Source organism: Hyperolius riggenbachi, chromosome 6, assembly GCF_040937935.1.
Source record: "Hyperolius riggenbachi isolate aHypRig1 chromosome 6, aHypRig1.pri, whole genome shotgun sequence".
Taxonomy (NCBI): Eukaryota; Metazoa; Chordata; class Amphibia; order Anura; family Hyperoliidae; genus Hyperolius; species Hyperolius riggenbachi.
Window position 1 is genome coordinate 150957984 of NC_090651.1, and position 15321 is coordinate 150973304.

A 15321-nucleotide genomic window follows, 5' to 3' on the forward strand; every position below is an offset into this window, starting at 1 on the left:
AGTGTCATAGGCGATAGTACTCTCTTGCAGCACTGGGTCCCTGGTTCCAGTCACATCCAAGGTACCATCTCCATGGAATTTGCATGTTCTCCCCTTGTCTGTGTGGGGTTCTTCTGGACACTCTGGTTTCCTCCCACATTACAAAAACATAAGGATAGATTAACTGGCTTCCCCCTAAAATTGGCCCTAGGCTACAATGGACATATGACTATGGTGGGGATTACATTGTGAGCTCCTCTGAGGGACAGTTGGTGACATGACTGTTCTCTGTAACACACTGCGGAAGCTGTGAGCATATAGACACTATATAATAATATCAGTTAGAGGAAGGTATTCTGGCTGGCTGTGCTAAAACTTAGTACAACAGACTTAACACTGAAATGCAAGAGATATTTTTTCATAACATTAAAATGTAATAGCTTTTGTGCAGCAAAAATGTTAATAGCAATATTTGCAAAAGTTCTCTTTGAATATGTATACTATTTTACGGCCACGTTAAATGCAACTGAATTTAAAGAGGAACTTTAGCAAAAAGGGAAAATAATAAATCCATACATTGCAAGTGAGAAGTTAAAAAATAGAAGAGAGATAAAGAAATGATTGATACTCGCCATCTAATTTGTTCATATTATTTGATCTACAATCAGCCTGCTTGTAATCAACTTTACTACTGGCAGACATGAAAAAAAACAGGCAGCACCATCTATCTATAACCACACCCCCTAACAATGTGATAGGCTAAAAGGTTGTGTAGGTACACATATGAACAGTGTGAGATACTAGTTGCTTTGCAGTTGGAAACAGCTGTTATTTCCCACAATGCAACAAGGCTCCCACAGTGGGATGTCAGGACCTAGGTCCCGACTCCTGACATCACACTGTGGGAGTGGTTTCACCACAATATCAGCCATACAGATGTCCCTGGTGACCTATTTAAGAAAAGGTAAAGATTTCTCATGGGAAAAAGGGTACCAGCTGCTGATTGGGATGAAATTCAATCCTCGGTCACAGTTCCTTTTAGGAAACCTTTGCAAATAAAGGCTATAACTTCACAAAGACAATTCCACTTGTCACAGGAGGCCCTAGTGGTCAGACCGCAAATGGCCTTCCAAACGGTGCCAGCGCACGGATCGTGCGAACTCTGGTCGCAGTCAATGCGCAGGAACCGTTAGGGAATTTGCCGCAGACAAACCAGAAGGGAGCCTGTGAGGTACGGTAATTTCAACTTACACACGATTCCAGGGTATAACTGCCACCACCACTGATACGGGCCAGTGGACCCGACTGCCTGACTGATCCTGCGAATAAAAAACGGTTGAAACACGCTGTTTTCTGTCTAGCCAACAACAAACAATAGTAGCGTCTCTTCAGAGACCTGGGATCGGTTCTGTGTGTGCTGAATAATAGGGTAGCTAGAACAACAACTGACGATAGCGTCGGTTTATTGAAAGCAATATAAATAATTCATATATACAGACAATTATTAAAATCAACAATTATTAAAACAGTAATAGCCAGTATGAAATAAAAGGGAGAATATACTTAGGATTTTGTGGAAATATGTCCGTTCTGGGAAAACTTGTAGAGTTCCTTTTGTTCAGTTCCAGCGAAGTTTAAAATCCGCGCAAACATGGAAAATGTCCTTTGTTCCAGGTTACAGAAGATGGCCAATCAAGATGGCCGCTAGCCATGTGTCCTTTGTTTCAGTTTAGACAAGATGGCCGCCAACCATGTGTCCTCTGGCTGGCAATGTGCTCTCAGGAAGGTGGAATTTGGAGGACTGAATTGCCCAGGCAGCTCATTCACTTTTAATGAAGCTGAGTTCAGAGGCGGGCTTCCAGAGTCGGCCCCCAGGCCGGATTATGGTAATCACATCTGGGCAGGGACTTTCAGCAGCCCCATAACACTGACATGTTCTCTAGGCCGACCTACTCGGCCGGCACACAAATAATAATTACATATTATCGATCCCCAGAACCTACCGATTAATATGATATCAGACATGGCTAGTGCAGCGGATCAGGTTCCTGAGAAGATTCATACCTGGGTTGTAGGGGCCCCGGGCCCCTCTCGACTGGTATCAAGAGATTCAGCATGACCCTACGGATCCAATGATACCGCTCTCATAACTACCCTATTTACTGTATTCTGTAAATAGGCAAAAAATTATATAATACATTCATTTCTTCCTGGTGAGGTTGCAGCCAGGCTGGCTGGTGTCAAGCTGTGACTAGCTTCCTGGGATCTCCCTGTATGAAAAGGACCACCAAATGGAGGTAATTGAGAACAAACATCCTCCTGGACACAGGCCTGGCCCAGGCTCATTAGCATATCAAAATAGCCATCCTGCAGTTAAGCTGATGCTATCTCTCTGCTGAGAAAAGACTCAGCTGCTCCTACACAATCAATCCAGATTCTATTGATCTGAAGCGCAATCGATGCAGAGAATCGAGTGCGATCGCTTTTTCTTCACGGGCGGTTCCAGGACGCGTCTGCGGCCCCGCAACCGTCCGTGACAGCCCCCCTCTTGTCTTAGGCTTAGGCAAACACCCGCAAGATGTGTAGCGGCGCCGCTAACCTGGCTGACGGGTCTCGGGTTGCCGGTACGGCGGGAAAACCCGTTGGAGCCGGCGGCTCGGTTCCCCGGAAAAGGTCGCGGTCCGCTACCCTCAGGCTTGACCCGACATGGACCGTTCCGGGCAGGGCATTTGTGCCACTGCGTTCGGATCGGGCGTCTGCCAGGACTGCTGACAACGGGCAGTGCTTTGGGTAGGTCAGCAGCCAGCCCACGCAGGGGTTCCCTGCGAAGCAGCTGCGGACCTAAGGGAACCCCGCGGGAATCCCTGGACCTCCCCCGCTCCTGACAGACGGCACATGCTTTGCAGTATTTGGCTACATCCCTGTTTATCCCTGGCCAATAAAACTGTTTCCGAATACAGGCAAGTGTCTTGCGGACACCTGAGTGCCCTGTCAGAGGATTAGCATGTGCGGATTTCAGCACATGTCCCCTGAACACACTCGGGACCACAAGCCATTTGGTATTCGCATGTGATCCACCGGTAGGGGGCAGTACAGACTCGCTGTACAGTCTCCCACCTTCCCAGTAGGTAGTAGGCAGTTGGCTGATGGTGTAATGGTTAAGGGCTCTGCCTCTGACACAGGAGACCAGGGTTCGAATCTCGGCTCTGCCTGTTCAGTAAGCCAGCACTAATTCAGTAGGAGACCTTTGGCAAGTCTCCCTTACACTGCTACTGCCAATAGAGCGCGCCCTAGTGGCTGCTGCTCTGCTCTGGTGCTTTGAGTCCGCAAGGAGAAAAGCGCAATATAAATGTTATTTGTCTTGTCTTGTCAGTACACCTTGAAAGCGGCCCCGTCTGCGAGGGACTCAGAGGCTTGCTGCCTGAGCACCTCCAGGCTTGGGTCCCTTTGTAGTGCTGCTGTGAATATGCTGTCAGTTTCAGCCAACTTGCTCATGTCACACGAGGCCAGCGGCTGGTAAGGTCTCATCCCTGCGGTCAGAGGAGGGGGAGAAGGCCGGAACCCCCTCCACCTGTCCTGAGCCCTAGTTCTGAGCAGTACAGCTGCGCGGTACTGCTAGCACAGGTACACCTTCAGAAGGGCACAGACGGGCATTACTCAAATTATCATTGCATGCATTAATGACATTGACAGGTATAGACATTTTTTCATTACAGACAGGTTGTACAGTAAACTCAGGTACAGTTACATCATCATCACAAAAGACAGTCTGTACATCAAATTCAGGTGCCTTTGAAGCAGGCACTATTGAACCGGGTACCCTTGAACTGGGCACATTCAACCCACCTCCTGCTGGTGCTCCCCCAAGTGTATAAAGTACCTGGTGGTGGGTGGAGAGTCCGTCTCCTTCCGTGAGCGACAAGGCGGTCGTGGCAGGTTCGTAGTAGGACACAAGCTTGCCCAAATCAGTCCCCAGCAACACAGGGACTGGGAGATCCTTCATAACCCCAACAACCCTTTCTTGGATTCCCACTCCCCAATCCATCTTCACTCTCGCGTGGGCTATGTGAAAAAGGGTGCCCTCTACTCCAGTAAGGGCAAGGGATCGGCTGGAGCTGATGCTCTCCTTTGGCACAAGGTGTGAGTGAACTAACGTGATGTCAGCTCCGGTGTCTCGGAATCCGGTGACAACTTTGCCGTTCACTCTAACAAGTTGCTGCTGGTCGGTTTGGTCGCGGATTTCCTTTCCGCGGGAAAACAGATCAAAATCCGAGGATCCAGGCTGTGGTTCGCTGGCAGGTTGCCTCTGCTATGGGTGAGGTACAGGTGATGCAGATGATGGAGGTGCTGGTGGTGTCTGTCTCCGCTCCGGACAGTGGAATTTCATGTGTCCGGGCTGGCGGCAGTAGTGACAGGTGACCTCTCCAGGGGCTGCAGGCCTGGGTGCAGCAGCTGCGCTGGGTGACCTCTGTGGCTGCCGGCTCACAGGGGCAGGAGGGTCTGCCGGGGTATTGGGCTGACCTCCTCTCCAGCTGGATGGGACAGTTCTGCGTATATCAGACACCCGGGTAGTTGTAAAAGTCTCAGCGAGTTCTGCAGCGACCGTTGCGGACGCAGGCTTGCGCTCCAGCACAAATTGTCGTACATCAGCAGGGCAAATGTTCAGAAATTGTTCGAGGACTATCAAGTCCTCCAGGACACCATAAGACCCTTTGGTGAGGCCTAGAGTCCACTGGCGGAGTGTGGTGAGCAAGCTGCTGACCACATCTCGGTACGAATCAGAAGACTTTTTCTGCCAGGCCCTGAACTTTTTGCGATAGGCTTCTGGCGTCAGCTGGTACTTAGTAATGATTGCGTCTTTTATAGCGGCATAATCATTATCTTTCTCCGCAGGCAATTCTGCAAAAGCATCTAGCGCTTTGTAGCGCAGCAAAGGCGTCAGATGTCTGGCCCACTGGTCTTGGGACAGACGATACTGACGGCATGTTTTTCAAAAGATCGCAAAAACAAGTCAATGTCTGTGTCTTTTTCAATATTAGCAAATTTAAATTTTGCACTTACGGGTGGTGCAGCTCCTTCAGCAGGGAGGCTGGGCGGTGAACTCCGAATGGCCTGTTGCACTTTTGCCAAGTTTAGCTCATGCTGTTGTTGGAGCTCCCGTTCCATAGCAGCCCTCTCCGCGTGGCGTTCTGCAGATTGGCGCTCCTCACGCATGTACTGCAGGTACTTGTCCAGGTCAATCTCCATCAACTTTCGTAATGCCTGCTGCATTACCGGGTCAGCACCCATGGACAGTCCAGTACTGACCAGTTCCGGGCGAGTACTTTCAGAAACTCTGGGATTGGGGTCCACACTGACAGTCTCTGGCGTAACTGTTGCAACAGGGCCCGCAGGATGCTCAACCTCTGTACGCGCAGAATCTTCAGTCTCTGGTTCCCCTTGTCTTGAGTCAGATGGGCCGGCGTCTACCTCAGCAGACACATCCAGCTCCCGCAGTTGCTGGGTATCCCATTGAAACAAGTCCGTTACCAGGTCCTGTTGTTTCCTGCGGCCGACGTCAATGCCTCTCGCTTGGCAAAGATTTTGCAGGTCTGACAGGCACATGTTCTTGTAGTTCCCGGACATTTCCATGCCAAATAAAATACAACTTTTGGGGAGGGGTACTGGCTACACAGTCTCTCTGTATATATAAAAAATATATTGCCTTCCAGCTACACCAACGAATTAGTTCGTTTCTGGATAGTGCTAGCGCTATCTTAGATACTTTTCGGCACAACACAGGTCACTCCCAACCGCTGCCTAACACTGTCACAGGAAGCCCTAGTGGTCAGACTGCAAATGGCCTTCCAAACGGTGCCAGCACACGGATCGTGCGAACTCTGTCAATGCGCAGGAACCGTTGGGAATTAGCCGCAGACAAACCAGAAGGGAGCCTGTGGGGTATTGTAATTACAACTTTAAACACTAGTTCAGGATATCTGCCACCACCTCTGTTACCATGGGACAGAGGAGCCCGTTGACTGTCTGAGCCTAGATCTACTAATAAAAAATTAAAACACGCTGTATTCTGTCTAGCCAACAACAAACAATAGTAGCGTCTCTTCAGAGACCTGGGATCAGTTCTGTGTGTGCTTAATAATAGGGTAGCTAGAACAACAACTGACAATAGCATCGGTTTATTGAAAGCAATATAAATAATTAATATATACAGACAATTATTAAAATCAACAATTATTAAAACAGTAATAGCCAGTATGAAAAATAAAAGAAGGGAGAAAAAATACTTAGTTCCTGGAATGATGTCCTTTAGTGGGAAAACTTGTAGAGTTTATTTTGTTCAGTTCAGCAAAGTTTAAAATCCAAGCAATATGGAAGATGTCCTTTGTTCAGTTTCAGCAAAGATGGCCGCCAACCATGTGTCCTCTGGCTGGCAATGTGCTCTCAGGAAGGTGAAGTTTGGAGGACTGCAGCCCGCCTGCTGGCCCTGTGCTTTTGATGAAGCTGGTTTGGGGGTGTGGCAATGCCGGCCCCCTCTGAGTTACCAACAAATGACAGTTCATTCCCTCTGAGAGATTTTAGGGCTAAACTTATGAAATGCTGTAACTCCTGAACCATACACATTATATTTAGGGGGGTAAGAGATTCATACTTGTTGGAAAATACAGATTAATATGACATCATCAGACATGGCTAAGCCAACGGGTCAGGCTCCTGAGAAGATTCATATCTCAATAACCCGGACAGGCTATCACAATGAATGTCATATCAGCACGATGGCCAGGTTTTACCGAACAAGACGATATGAATTTTATAGCTGTGCGATATATGGTCTCCATTTAATAGGTAAGAAACCCTATCCCCCAGGTTTTCCTATCTGCCTGGTCGGTGCCGTTCTGGCTGCTTTGTCATGGCCCCCTGGAGAGCCAGTTTCCTTACTCTTTTCATGGAGCCATCTGGCTGTGGGGGAAAAGGAGCTGGTCCCTGCAGGGAATCCAGCCACGTGCGACATTCCTGAGGGGAATGCTTTGCTCACAAGGGAACAGGTCTCTGGATTAAAAAACACAAAAGTGTCATTTTCTGATCGCTTGCACGACTGCAGAGATCCGACAGGGAGCGATCAGGAAAGCGACTGTGAATTCTCTAGATTTACCTTCGTTTCTCACGGCTATTCTGTGACACCACTCATACCTTTTCTTTGCCCATCTGAAGCTCCTTTCGGGAGATTTTTATTTTATACCTCACTGTGGGGTCTCCTTTAGGTTCACCATTGCTACAAATGCCATTTTCAGAAGTCACAATATTCACCTCCACAAAACAGAGATTCTACAGTTCAGACCAGTACGGTGAGATTATACTGTGCAATAATGTAATGATGTTAGAGCTGGTCCACACTAGGTCCGGAAACGTATCCGTGGCTGCGTTTTTCAAACCTGATGAAAAACGGAGTCCCGGATACTAGTGTTTAAAATAGCAGCCAGCCTCACCTAGTAAAAAACGGATCCGTCTGCGTTTGCGGGGACCCGTTTTCAAAACCTGAACGGAAGGTCCGGACCTGCTGCATTTTCACGCAACGGATCAGGACCACGGATACACGCAGGGGTAGTGAAAAGCAATGAGAAAACGCATCTCCAGCTCCACAGGCAAAAAACGGATGTGAAAACGGATAGCCTGAGCTTTCTGATTGGCCCAAAAAAATCCTCCCACTCCTTCCTAATGATAGAGACGTTTTCTGTCAGGGAAAAACTGAACGGAAACTGATGCAAAACTGATGCAAAACTGATGCACTTTCATCAGTTTGCAGTACGGTGGGTACTTCCCCTAATCATCCCCGGATCCGGGCTGCAGTGTCCGTCCTGCAACTGTGTCTAGTGTGGACCCAGCCTTACTCAGAAAGGAGGAGAGGAGAAACATTAAGTTCAAGTTACCTATAAGGTTGTGCAAGGTTTACATTTTATGTAAAATATAATAACTGTATTATGCAGAAAGTAGCTATTAAAGATTTCAGTGAAGGATTTTCAAAAGCTAGCATTGTTTGCCCACAGAATCATTGCCCTGCTGTAAAAATGCCTTATTTAGTGTAGGTCAAATCAGTGACAATGCTGTTCAATAATGCATACTTTATTATGCAGCTAGAATAATATGTAGGCGTTAAACATACAGATATCTTACTCCAGGGGCAGTTTGGAAAGTTGCAGTCACTTGCGGCAAGTTTGCTGCTCATTCTGCTCCCAGGGAATTCTAAAACTTTAAATCGGCTATAAAATATTAGCTGGCGAGTATGAGGAATGAGGCTGTTCCTCTTAACTCGGAGAGACTGTGTTTAATGGTGAGCTGAAATGCATATAAGCCAAACCAGGCGTGAAGGGCAGCGTAACGGTCATATGGAAAAGCCAACTGCTGTCCCTTAGTTATCAAGATAAGGGACCTGCCAACTCCTTCATTCACTCTGTCAACCTTGAGAGACTTGAAGCAGACTCTGCCTTATACGCTGAACATCTCATATATCAGCAAGATAGAAAGACACTGTAAAATAAAGAGCAGCGGGAAAGCTGTTAACGCTAATCATTTCACCGCTCACACCTGAAATAAACTTACTTGAGAACAGCCGAGGAAAGAAAAAAAAAACACTTCATCAAGGTCAATTTATTCCTCTATTTTTCAAGATTACTGGCTGGGGCTGGAGACAAGTGTATGATAATGGATAGATTAAGGCAGCCAGAGATTCTGGTAGACTTACGAGATCAGCATGGATGGGATTCTGCACATGTATGAAACTCACACAGAGGAAGACAGCACTGCAATTAATAACACACTTATAATATGAATTACGGCACCAAGCATGGAAGTAAATGGAGTTTCCAAAGAAAATAAAGCCCACCCAATCATACACACATTACTGTCCTCTATACAATGCAGTAACAAGGACAGATTTGCCTTCTCAGTGTCCTTTCTATGGAAGAGCTGCAAATACAGGATCTAAGTGTTATCATTATTTATATTTTATAATGTACAATACCTGTTACATTAACTCAGATGTGACAGGGATCTCTCACTCTCATGTGATCAGGAACGATGTGAATGGCCAGGTTACTTGTACTGAGATTGACCAAAAAGGGAACTAATGTCTTCCAATGGATTAACACTGCAAACAGATACAGTATTTAGTGTGAATGCACTACAGAGAGTATATGGGCGTGAGGCAATATCAGCTATCTGGTGTGATTCTTGGTAGTCGCAAGTTGCCTAAGTATCCAAAGATAAGAGAGACCAGGAGCCCAATGGTGAAATATTGTCTGTACAATCTGGTGTACTCAATGATAGATATGATAGATATATTATATTTACAAGGGTGGGTTGCAGCACTTGCAACCACCGTCAGAGCCTGAGGAAAATGACCGATCGGTATTCCAGGTATGCTGCGCAGGTACTGGTCAGTCACACTACTTGGGTTAATGGAAACACGAAATTTGCAATTTGGACCCCGAGGGGTTAAGGCTAATCTAAGAGTATTGTAGGAGGCGCCCTGAATATTTTGCATAATTTGTTTGAGGTTAAATTCTGAAATGATCACTAACATTATTTATTAATAAGCGTGAGATTATTTAAATCAGCAAGAATAGAATGGGGGGGGGGCATTCTAATGTAATAAAAGCAATCGTCCTCCATGGCTCTTCCTTCTGGATCTATCCGGGGGCCGATAACTGAGCTGAAGAGGTGTGATAGCCTCGCCCCCTCATGCGACTGCGCTCCCTGCCCACCCATCTATCAACACTCCTACCCCTCTCATCATTCAAATGCAGAAGGACAGTGGCGTATAAATAGTGGGTGCAGAGGTATTAACCGCATCAGGGCCCTTGGGCTAGAGGAACCCCGAGGGGCCCACCCCTTTAAACACATTATTAGCTCTTTATTGGTCCTGTACTGATAATATTCACTTCTATAGTTGATTTGAATAGTAGTGATCATTAACGCAGTTTCTCATCCCTTTCTTGCACCTCTAACACTGTGGTTGTCCTTGATTGGTTTTGGTGTGTTGTATCAATTGTTATCTATAGCATGCTTGGGGGGCCCCAATGCTAACTTGCACCGGGGCCTGGTTTCTTAGCTACACCACTGCAAAGGATGTATGGAGACAAACAGGAGGCTGTGGAGATTCCCTGAAGGTATGTAATTGGTGAGAGGTGGCAGAGAGAAACAGTTAAGTTGCGTACACACGCATTACTAAAGAGAACGACGGGTCCGTCAGACCCTCCCGCTGGGCGGTCGTTCTCCCAACAGTAGTGCGTGTGTACAGTCTGTCTGCAGACTGATAAGGCTGTTTCTGAACGATCCGCTGAGCGGATCAATTAAGGCTCCACCCTTGGGTGCCCCCCACTCACGGTAGCTCCAGCAGCCAGCCCAGTGTGAACTGTATACAATGAACAGAGGCGCCAAAAGTATAAGATTAGATTAAATGAGCTTAAAAACCAACTTAAATGGCAAAATTGAAGGAGGAAGTGGTGGTCTTACCTCCCTCAAGCAGACACGACAACGACTGCGATTCAGACAGTCAAACACATTTATTAGGAACTCCAAAAAGAAATGCAACGCGTTTCGCAGGTTCAACCCCGCTTCATCAGGCAATATAGGGAGGAGTATCAAACAATCTGCACAAGGATTCAAATTAAGCGCCTCAGAGGCGCATAATTTGAATCCTTGTGCAGATTGTTTGATACTACTCCCTATATTGCCTGATGAAGCGGGGTTGAACCTGCGAAACGCGTTGCATTTCTTTTTGGAGTTCCTAATAAATGTGTTTGACTGTCTGAATCGCAGTCGTTGTCGTGTCTGCTTGAGGGAGGTAAGACCGCCACTTCCTCCTTCAATTTTGCCATTTAAGTTGGTTTTTAAGCTCATTTAATCTAATCTTATACTTTTGGCGCCTCTGTTCATTGTATACAATTTTGAGTCCACCCTTGGTGGAGGGTTGCTACCCTTTCTTCCTGTCTACAGAGAGCGACTTCTTAATCCTGAGTGGGGTCAGGACAATCTCCCCACCTGCCTTTACAGTGGTTGCCTGCTGGTGACCCTGACTTGTGAGTATCTAGCAACAGAAACTTATTGCCACCTTGTCCAGTACGAATTACACTATTGGGGCTCTTGGTGTTCCCTGTTTTTAGCCCAGTGTGAACGTCAGACCTCAGAATCAGCCGGCGACCAGTGAGAGCAGCCAGTGAGAGTGCAACATTGTTAGCTAAGAAGGTTTGTGGCAAAAATGTAAAACGCACCACATTCTATTTTGAATACTCATCGATGGATAATACGATTGTCAGAATCTGCTCTGTTGGTCTTGATTCTCTGGACTGTGTTGTTTCCTATGCAGTTTGCATAGTGCAGTCCAGGGAAAAGAGACCTTTCTGTCAGTTTGAAAGGCTGACTGATTTGCATCCTCTTGTCATGCAAATTGCTTATCTGCTTCCTTTGAAGGTTTCTAGTAAGAGACAAGACAAGACAAGACAAACAACATTTATATTGCGCTTTTCTCCTTGCGGACTCAAAGCGCCAGAGCAGAGCAGCAGCCACTAGGGCGCGCTCTATTGGCAGTAGCAGTGTAAGGGAGACTTGCCAAAGGTCTCCTACTGAATTAGTGCTGGCTTACTGAACAGGCAGAGCCGAGATTCGAACCCTGGTCTCCTGTGTCAGAGGCAGAGCCCTTAACCATTACACCATCAGCCAACTGCTGATGGTGTAATGGTTAAGTATAAATGTCATTTCCTCCCAGAATTCCTTGCTCGGCATAGTTCCTCTGTAGGGAAACTTGCCTTAGAGCTTCAGCATCTTGTTACTATATTCTAGTGTAGTTAATTCTTGGGGAGCGCTCCTTGCATTCCTATTTAGTGCAGTCAGGTTTGTGTTATAATTTGTACTGCCTATTCTGTCTTGTCTGAACCTTGGAGTATAACCATAGCTGTGGTTGCTACTGGTTACTCCTTCTGTCTGTCTTAGATCACATTCGCCCTAGCGTTAGAGGCGGTGGATCTTTCTTGTCTGAACCTTGGAGTATAACCTTAGCTGCGGTTGCTACTGGTTACTCCTTCTGTCTGTCTTGTCTGAAACGAACTCTTGCTGTTGTCTGGTGTGAGGCAACCGATTAGCAAGCGTTCGCGTTATCTGTTTGTTTTCTTTCTCCATGTTCATTTGTTAGTCAGAGTTGGTACGTTTTGCCACTGTTGCGCTTAACGTGCGGTGGCCGTACCGTGAACGCGCTTTGTCGCTATTGCGCTTAACGTTTAGCTAGTTCGTTTATTATTTTCATTGGCGTTCTCATTGTGGTGATTTGCTGTGTCTTTGTGAGGATCGGCGCGGCTGCCTGCGCAGGCAGGCAGCCTTTTGACCACTGTTCAGGTCTGCATTCTGCAGGTCTCTGGAAGAGAGACGTTTTGTCAATTGTGCAGCTTGCTGCTGAGGAATTTAGATACGTTTGTCATGCAGATTGCCTAGCCACATCCTTTGTGGGCTTGCTCTATAAAGAGCTATGTTTCCCACAGTTAGTTGCTGGTCATAAGGATTAGTTCCTGTGAAACACTCCAAGTGTCAGCCTTGCTCTTTGTTTGAAGATTAGCTTAGTGTAATTCCTGGGACTGCACTAGCCAGGTTCCCCTAGTGCAGTTAGGATTGCATATCTGTTTTGTTTGTTTGTTGCGATTGTTCTGTCCCTGCGGTGGTCAACAGGAAGTCGTTCTGATCTTTGTTCTTGGAGTATAGCCGGAGCAGCAGTTGCTACCAGCTATCTCCTCTACCTGTCTTGCCTGGATCGTACTCGCCTTGCGCTAGTGCTGTGGATCCGTTTCTCTCTCTTATTTCTGTTTTCGTGTATCTGTCTTGTCTGCTACGAACGCTTGCTGGAGGCTCGGTGAGGTAACCGTTAAGCAAGCCCTCGCGTCCTCTGTTTCTTGTTTGTCTGTCGGTGGTTAGTTAGGCGTGCTTGTCTCTGTTGTGCTTATCACGCGGGGACTGCGCATAAACGAGTGCACTGTTGCGAATGAGTGCGGTGTTCGCGTTTAGTTAGCGTTTGTTATTTTCCTTATCTCCTCATTGTATGATTTGCTGTGCCTTTGCTACTCTCGTGTTCTGCCTTGCTGTAGCCTTGTGTCACCCCTGGCAATCGCCTCTCTCGCGATTGCGTTCCTACTTCATATCTGCTGTTGTGTATGCACCGTCGCGGGTTGGCGACTAGTTTAGTGCACACACATACAATCTGTCCCTTTGCTCAATCTCATTCGCAATCGCTTCTCAGGCTATTGCGTTCTCACTCGGTTTCCTTGTTGTGTGTCTGCCGTCGCAGGTGGCGGCTAGATTGGTGGACATACATGCATTCCTCATCTGTGCTTATTCGGTCTTGTGTCTCTGTTAGCAATCGCCATCTCTGGCGATTGCCTTCTCACTTTGTCTTCATGGTTGTGTGTTCATCGTCGCAGGGTGGCGACTAGTTTGGTGAACACGCATACCCTCTGTCGCTTTGATCTCTCTCTTTCAGGGCTTTCTTGCCCTGCGTTTCTTCCCTTCGTGCAATTCCTGTCTGGCGTGTGTGGCAGGGCAGAGGAGCTGTTCCTCTGCACTCCACAGCTCCCCCTGTCGACAGGAATTTCCCTCTACAGGTGCATTGCACCTTTTGCTGGGTTCTCGCAAATTATACGCTTGTGGAGGATTTCCGCAGTGTCAGCGCACGTCTTGTGCGCTGATCACGGAGAGAATTCCACAATCGTTACAGTCTTCCTTACTCAGTTCACGCTCTGTCTTTACTCAGTCTTGTGTTGCTGATAGCTATCGCCTCTCTTGTGATTAGCTTTCTTACTCTGATCTGTTCTGATGTGATATGTCTACCGTCGCTGGGTGGCGACTAGATTGGTAGACATTCACATAGTCTATCTCTGTTCTTGCTTTCTTCTGAGTTGCTACTTTGTTTGCTCTGTTCTGTTTCAAGTCGTGCAATTCCAATCTGACATCTGTGGTTGTACAGAGAACCTGCTTCTCTGTACTCCACAGCTCCACCTGTTGATTAAAATTTCCCTCTGCACATGTGTTTGCACATGCTGGGTACAATTCTTTCGTGATTGTGGGGATTTCCATCTGCTTCAGCGCACCTGGAGTGCGCTGTCGGTGGAAATCAAGCGCAGATCATTACAACAATTCAGAAGATTATAAATCAACATTGGTTGATCCTCCAGAGGGATCCAGGTCTGACTGAGCTACTTTCTGATACGCCACAACTCTTCTTTAGTCATGCACCACCAACGGTTGGCAATCACTTGATTAAATAGTGAATTTTAATCACCCAGAAACCTGTGCTGATCGAAACAGAGATTGCTGCAAGGGAATTGCCATTGCAGGTATTGCATTTCATGCAAGCAAATACAAATTGGGAAACGCCATGCCTTAGGCCCCTTGCAACACATGGTACGCACATTTATTACTTGTTTGACGACACACGTCATTTATGCGATTTGGTGCCCATGTGGATGTTTTTATGTGGTCAAAACCATGCAGTCAGTGGTAGGGTGCAGTGGCATATGTGGTCCCTCAATTCGGGGATTAGGAGCCCCTGATTGATTGAGCCTGTGCGGCTGTGCCACTCTGAAACCCTAGTGTTTTGATGTTCCCTGGATTCCTGCATGTTCCCATTCACAAAAGCGAAGTCTTCAATAGACAGAGACTTCTTTGAGAGGAATCCCTTGATTGTAAGAAGTGATGCCACAGGAACGCTAGGTTGAAATGACTACAACTACTTGTTGCATCCGTAATCAAAGTTCTGTAATGAGTTCAATAATCTGAGTTCCTACTCTCACTTTTTTCACTCTCTTGTGTTCCTTTCTCTCTTAACTTGGATGACAATGTTCCTTATAGCACAAACTTTTTGAATCCCCTTGAGTTGTTCATGGTTCACCCACTGGATTTTCCCATGTTGTCCTTATTTTCTTTTTCCCTCCCCCCTTTTCTTATTCAGGTTCTCCTTCACACCCTTTAGCCCCCTGGTTCTATTTATTTTTATTTTTTACCCAAGTCACTCCACCTCACTTATCTTGTGGATTTTGTCCTGTCCATGACACTTCCCGCGGCCCTCCCCCTTTATGTGTTTATTTATGGGCATTGTCACCTCAGGGGATTGTGCCTTAGTAGTTTTTAACTGCTATTTTAATATAGTGCTATAGGGATTACTCATGGAGTATTACTGTCTCTTCTATGACACCAGGATGATCCAGTTGTTTTTACTACGCCCCTGTGTTGCCACCGTAATTTTGAGCTTGGTTGTGGGGGCAACAAGCCCAAACAGCCAGCTCTACTGTGTTCAGTGAACTGCTGGTG